Here is a 7,859-nt window from a genome sequence, read left to right as displayed (position 1 = left end):
AGAAAATAATGTTGCAGTAATACAACTGAATGCTGGTTGGATGCTTGGTCCGTGTACGTTGTGTTCTTTATTATTTTGTATGACAATTAAAAAACGAATGATGAAATAATTGTTTTAAAAAAATTCACCTCATGGTTTCTTGCCGTATTATTAATTTATTGACTGTGAGTTAGTTGAGTTTGTGGGACTCTTGAACAACCTGGATGTAAAAGAACTGATCAATCATCAGTGCAGAATCCATCAGTGGTTCCATCACATTTACTCTGAAAGGTTCATATTAATCATTGGTGCTTTTCAAAAGCAAAAAGTGAGCGACAGGAAATGGGAGTCGAACACGTGTCCTCTTTTTACAACGTTATGGAAAGAAAGAAAGGCACTTTTTACTTGTCAGCCGTACTTTACAGCACAGTGGAATTCGTTCTTCACATATACCAAGGAGTCAGGAATCTGGGGTCAGAGTGCAGGGTCAGCCATGATACAGCACCCCTGGAACACTGAGGTCAAGGGCCTTGCTCAGGGGCCCCAAAAGAGGCAGCTTGGCAATACCGGGGCTTAAACTCCGAGCCTTAACCACTGAGCTACCACCTTCCTCCACACACTTATTGAGGAACAACCCCATTCAGCCTCACCAAGTCCTGCCCTGCCCTCCCTGTGTGGGAACACACCATGTTCCCACACCATGTTCTACTAGATTCTCTGGAACCGATTTTCGGCTTCTCCCATTGGGGGACCTTCCTAACACAACTCTCCCCATTTATCCGGGCCTGGGACCGGCACTAAGAGTGCATTGGCTTGTGCAACCCTAATGGCTGGGGTTGGTTCCCTGACCGGGGATTGAACCCGGGCCGGGGCGGTCAGAGCGCCGCATCCTAACCACTAGACCACCAGGGAACCTTCTGGAACCTCTGAATAAGTTGCTAAATAATAATTAATTATAAATATTAATTATAATTTGTGCAAATGGCTCCAAAGCGGACATTTCTCTCTAAGAAAAAGACCTCTAATTAAATTCCCTTTTACCACCAGGTTAGGATTGGATGTTAGATTGGATGTTAGATTGGAAAAATTGTTTATTTTAGGGCATCGGTCATATTTGGCATCGTCAAATAATTCACGGAATTCACATTTTGTTTTTCATTTGTGATACAAATCTCTATTCATTTGATTAAACAAAGTGTAATAATCAAAATCTTACAATGACAAATATGATCAATGCCCTCTAAAGTAAACAATTTTCCAATCTAACATCTAGGGAATCTCACTGGTGGTCTTTATTTCTTTGGGAAAAAAATGCCCTGTCTGGAACCAGTTGCCTTTGAAAAACTATAAATGAGGAGAATATTTATATTTTACATTTTGAGCAAAAAAATAAATAAATAAAGGAGTTTCTACATATAATCAATTCATAATTTTTTCCCCCAAAACATAACAAATGAAAACAAAATACATGGACCAAATTTGTAAACTCTTTTATCTGGTGCACTGTACATTAAATTGAGTTGTGTAGAAAAAGCAGCACTAAGTTCTTTCTAAATGTGTTCTTTGAAATGGGGATGGGTTCCCATATTGAGTCTGGTTCCTCACAAGGTTTCTTCCTCATAACATCTAAGGGAGTTTTTCCTTCACCACAGTCACCACGGCTGCTCATCAGATAAACACACATCGCTCACCTTAACTGTTAAATTCTGTAAAGCTGCTTTAAGACAATGTCTGTTGTGAAAAGCGCAATAGAAATGAACTTGACTTGACTTGACTTGACTTGACTTTGAGTAATTAAGGACAGCTATACCTTATTAGTCTGAGTATATTTGAGAATCCACGGCAGCCATTTTTAAAGGCTGCAGTGCATCCTGGGAAATTGATTTCCGACACACATACAGCTGAACCATGTATTTAAAGAGTATTTATTTTGTGCTATAATTTTACCTCCTGCATCTCATTCATGATCAGGAACCTGGTCAACCTCAGTGACTCTTTGCACATGCAGCATTTGTATGGAATATTCTTTGGGAGAAAAGACACAAAAACACATTAGATTTAAAAAGTCCTTTTCTTATTTAAGAACAAAACTGTGGGACTCGTCAGATTTACCCATGTGCTGTTCCCTTGAACAGCCTCCTGAAGACTCGCTTCAATCTTCTCAAACTCTTTCTGTAGATCGGCGTCACTGGACCACCGCTCACCGTGAGCAATGACTACAAAGACGTAAAGATACGTTTACTTCATGATCATCAGTTAAACCCTGGCAAAGTGTTTTGGACATAAATGTGACCTGATGTTGTGATCTGGTGAACACGTTTTGGATTTTTTTTATTTCAGAACAATTTTTGTAGCCCTTAGATAAAGAAGAACTTTTGTTTACATTTACATTTGCGGCATTTAGCGGCATAGTCTCGATCATAGAATAGAAAATCCACACTGGTACACTAGATTACAAACTTAAGATAAATCCACCTACAACTCTGTTTTTTTTTCTATATTTAACTTAGGACGTTTACATGCTTTACTTCATAACGCTAACAATTTTTTTGCTAGCTTATAGCCTTGAAATGAGTTCGCTAAAAGTTAAATGTTAGAAGCATTCAAAAAGTCTAAAATTTCCTCAAAACCACTTTGAGAAAAATGTACATGAAAGTGAAATATATCAGAAAATTCTGTTTGTTCGAACCACAAGATTTTGTCTCATCATATGCAATAGGAATCATCATCTTTTCTTTATACATTTGCTTCAAATGTCTTCCATTAGGAAAAATAATAAAGAAAATTTGACAGAATTACGTACATTTAAGTGAATTTTTTTTGTCATTTTAGAATTTATTTTATTTTTTACAAAAATTATAAATATATTTACTTTTACACTTAATTGTTTTAAATTGAGTCATTTATTTTAGATGTGTTATTTCTTATATTTTATATATTTTCTTATCTTTATTGAGATTTTTTTTTACTTTTTTTAATTACTAAAAGAGATTTTGTACAAATAAAATTTAAAACCACCACTTAAATACCATTTTAAAAATATATATTTTTTATTTTTATTTATTAAAATATATATTTTATAGTTCTGCATCAGATGATATTAAACTGTACACCTAATCTGTGTATATTTTATACAAGAGCAATTTCCTCCTGTCGAAAAACCTTTGAAAAGTTTGTCCATTAAAGACATTTTATAACATTTTATACCAAGGACTAAAAAGGACAAAAAAAATATCACTCTGGAATATTTAAGTTTGAATTATATAAAAGTTTTTTTTTTTTTTTTTTACAAAAAGCACATATTAATTTTTTATCCATTAGTGAAATGACTGAAATCTTCTAATTTGCTGTTATTATTACTTATTTCTACTATTATATTAATAATGTTTAAACACGTCCAATCACGAATCATTTCTTCTGAGAAATTTTGTACATTGTAAACATTTTAGATCAACGTCTATATGAAAATCAGATCATTTGAGCAGCTATTACTCATTTATTTCAGTAAAACACAGACGTGAATATTGTTTTGTTTAATCAAAGAATTAGACGAGATTAAAATGTTACACGGAAACATCAATAACTGCAGACCTGTTGGTTTGTGGTTTGTTGTGTGTATTAAAATTGGATGAAAAATCTCACCTGAAAACACCAGAAACGAGGCGAGATAAAGGAAATAAAACATCTTCAGACTTTTCTTGTGCAGGAAACAAACCAGAGGAGTTCCGTTAGATCTTCACTTCCACAAGTATTATTCAACTCTCAAGTACAAGTTCTTCCTCTCTCTCTCTCTCTCTCTCTCTCTCTCTCTCTCTCTCTCTCTCTCTCTCTCTCTCTCTCTCTCTCTCTCTCTCTCTCTCTCTCTCTCTCTCTCTCTCTATCTCCCTCTCTCTCTCTCTCTCTTACTCACTCCCTCTCTCTCTCTCTCTCTCTCTCTCTCTCTCTCTCTCTCTCTCTCTCTCTCTCTCTCTCTCTCTCTCTTACCTAGTCACTCAATCACTCTCTCTCTCTCTTTCTCTCTCTCTCTCTCTCTCTCTCTCTCTCTCTCTCTCTCTCTCTCTCTCTTACTCACTCCCTCTCTCTCTCTCTCTCTTACTCACTCCCTCTTTCTCTCTCTCTCTCTCTCTCTCCTCTCTCTCTCTTTCTCTCTCTCTCTCTTACCTAGTCACTCAATCACTCTTTCTCCTCTCTCTCTCTCTCTCTCTCTCTCTCTCTCTCTCTCTCTCTCTCTCTCTCTCTCTTCTCTCTCTCTCTCTCTCTCTCCTCTCTCTCTCTCTCTCTCTCTCTCTCTCTCTCTCTCTCTCTCTCTCTCTCTCTCTCTCTCTCTCTTACCTAGTCACTCAATCACTCTTTCTCTCTCTCTCTCTCTCTCTCTCTTTCTTACTTTCTCACTATCTATCTATCTATCTATCTATCTATCTATCTATCTATCTATCTATCTATCTATCTATCTATCTATCTATCTATCTATACTTTTCTCTCTCTCTCTATCTCTCTCTCTCTCTCTCTCTCTCTCTCTCTCTCTCTCTCTCTCTCTCTCTCTCTCTCTCTCTCTCTCTCTCTTTCTCTTCCTGTCTGTCTGTCTGTCTGTCTGTCTGTCTGTCTGTCTGTCTGTCTGTCTCTTCATCTATTTTAAACAGTAGATAAAAGAACAAATGTATCAGTAGTATTTTGAAATCAGTGTATTTTTATTCTTTGTTTTTATTGTAAAAAATCTCTACTGTACACAGTAAATCTTATTTGAAATGATGAAGTACATCAGGCTGTAGAATAAATGCAGGGTTTTATTAATATTGCAATACATTCTCACTTGATTCATTCTATTTTTGCATTACAATAAATCTTAGGAAAAAGCATCGAAAAGCTTAGAAGAAAAATCAGAGAGGAGTTACAAAGAGAAGCATCAGAAATGATCGATAAAACAATAAGCTAAAAAATAAAAACAAAAAGCATAAAAAAAATATATATAAAATATCTATTTAATATTTCAAGTTTATTATGAGAATGCAGCTCTAAATGCGGATACTCTGCAAAAACAACATCAAACCATCAATTTTTTTCTTGCCAGAAGAGTGGAGGTCGTTATAACAGCAAATAGAGACTAAATGTTGAATGTTCAAAAAGCACATTCCAATCTTATGGTTGAAAAAAAAAAAAAAAAGAGGGGGCAGTGTGGGGTTGCCATGCCATATAATAACCCTTTTTAAGTTAATGGCTCTTAAAATAACCACTGAACTTATTTTTGGGGGGCTACAGAAAACAAAGACCTTTTAGTGCAATGCGAAGGGTCTGTAAACGTTAAAGCTATAAACCATACTTTTCAACAAAGAACCATTTTAAAACCTTTACTTTTAACTGTGTTACCCAGATGAGACGAATGGCGTTAATACTGACACAGCTTTACTTGTTTCTTACACGTGTCTCTGGAAGTTTTTCCAGGGAAAAGTGAAAGGAGAATCTTCCGCTTGAGGTTTGCTCCGAAGCGCATGCATTTAGTTTTCATAGCTGGGATGAGCATGTTGCAAATCTTGTTTATTTTCTGCAATAGACGACAGAAAAGACAACATGCTCATGATAAAATAAGTGTAAAATAATGAACATTAAATCTTTCTGTCTTTCACACGAAGACAACAGGAAATGCTCATAGCAACAAAAACTGCATGATACTGAAATATCTGTGCTTTTTGACAAATTGCAGTTTTTCAAGAATTTCAAGTATTTTTGATGCTTCATTCAATTTTTACCTACATTTTACTTTTATCATCTGCATACTAAAAACTTTTTTTACTTACATACTTAATCTTTGTAATTAAATAAGTTTTAGACACATAAATACATATTATAAAATAAAAAAAAATATTATAAAATTACAAATAATTTTTTCTACCTTGAATACTTAAATGTTTTAATATACGTTTAATTTTTACATACATATTTTATTTTACATATTTATTTAATTTATTTCATATGTAAATATTTAATTCATATTTTTTACATACATCAATATTAACCATTTTTCCAGATATATATACTTGCTATTCTTTTACATACATAAACAATTTTAACTTTTACCTAAGTTTTTTTTATTTGCATATTTTAAATCATATACTTATTACATATTTAAGATTATTATTTAATAATTACTATTTGTTACTTATTTATTACTTCTTCCTCTTCTTCTTCTTTCGGCTGCTCCCATTAGGGGTCGCCACAGCGGATCATCCGTCTCCATACCCCCTGTCCTCTACATCTGCCTCTTTCACACCAACTACCTGCATGTCTTCCCTCACCACATCCATGAACCTCCTCCTTGGCCTTCCTCTTTTCCTCCTACCTGGTGGCTCCATCCTCAACATTCTTCTACCAATATAATTCATGTCCCTTCTCTGCACATGTCCAAACCATCTCAATCTCGCCTCCCTCACCTTGTCGCCAAAACATCCTACATGTGCTGTCCCTCTAATAAACTCATTTCTAATCTTGTCCATCCTCGTCACTCCCAACGAAAACCTTAACATCTTCAGCTCTGCTACCTCCAGCTCTGCCTCCTGCCTTTTACTTAATGCCACTGTCTCTAATCCATACAACATCGCAGGTCTCACCACAGACCTATAAACTTTCCCTTTCATTCTTGCAGATACCCTACTATCACAAATCACTCCTGTCACTCTTCTCCACCCACTCCACCCTGCCTGCACTCTTTTCTTTACTTCTCTAACACACTCTCCATTACTTTGCACTGTTGACCCCAGGTACCTGAACTCCTCCACCTTCTCCACCTCTTCTCCTGCAACCGCATCACTCCACTGCCCTCCCTCTCATTCACACACATGTACTCTGTCTTACTCCTACTGACTTTCATTCCCCTTCTCTCCAGCGCATATCTCCACCTCTCCAGGCTCTTCTCAACCTGCTCCCTACTCTCACCACAAATCACAATATCATCTGCAAACATCATAGTCCAGGGAGACTCCTGTCTGACCTCGTCCGTCAACCTGTCCATCACCACTGCAAACAGGAAAGGGCTCAGGGCCGATCCTTGATGCAGTCCAACCTTCACTCTGAACCAGTCTGTCGTACCTACTGCACACTTCACTGCTGTCACACTGTCCTCATACATGTCCTGCACCACCCTTACATACTTCTCTGACACACCTGACTTCCTCATACAATACCATTACTTATTTATTACTATTACTTATTATTTGTATATGCTTTACATAAATACATACTTTTTTACTTAGCTACTTAATTTTTTGACATACATAAATACTAAAAATGTACTTGCATATTTATTAAATTATTAATTTATTGTGACTATTTACACTTTTTATACTTAATATATTTACATAAATTATTATAATTATGTAACATTTATTTATTTTGCTTACTTAACTACATTTTGTAAAAACATATTTACTTCTTAGAGTCAGATACCTTTTTCAAAAAAACATGTAAATATTAATTTTTTATGTGCATACTCATTATATTTCTAAAATGTTTACTTGCTGATCTGCCCACTTCTCTATCTATGTTGTACTGTTTGTTTAATTACTCACTTATGTATGTTCATTAAAGTTTTGTGTGTACTCACTTTTTAATGTGTGTATGTACACAATTGCAGGTAAAAACAAGTAAATCTATAGTATAGAGATGTTCCTTAATGGAATAAGTGGGTTTTTTTCTGCATCATATCACTTTTTTTTTCTGACTGCTGATTAAAAAGATCTTAAAAAAAGTCTGGAATGTAAAACTAGAACAATTTCTGACAACAGAACCATCATAGATTCGTGTTTTTTTTTTAAACACACTTTTATTTCCTGATTTTTTATTATCTGTACTGTACAGGACATTACTGAAGAATTGCATGTGTTAGAGCT

General features: G+C 35.2%; 1 non-coding gene across 1 annotated transcript; it reads right to left on the bottom strand.

The window, feature by feature from the left end:
- Window positions 1-819: 819 nt before the first annotated feature.
- trnaq-cug lies at window positions 820-891 on the bottom strand. Its single transcript has one exon. It is a non-coding gene; the product is annotated as a tRNA-Gln (tRNA).
- Between the last annotated feature and the right edge of the window lie 6,968 nt (window positions 892-7,859).

Source organism: Silurus meridionalis, chromosome 8, assembly GCF_014805685.1.
Source record: "Silurus meridionalis isolate SWU-2019-XX chromosome 8, ASM1480568v1, whole genome shotgun sequence".
NCBI classification, from domain to species: domain Eukaryota; kingdom Metazoa; phylum Chordata; class Actinopteri; order Siluriformes; family Siluridae; genus Silurus; species Silurus meridionalis.
This window is presented reverse-complemented; position numbering and strand designations above follow the sequence as displayed.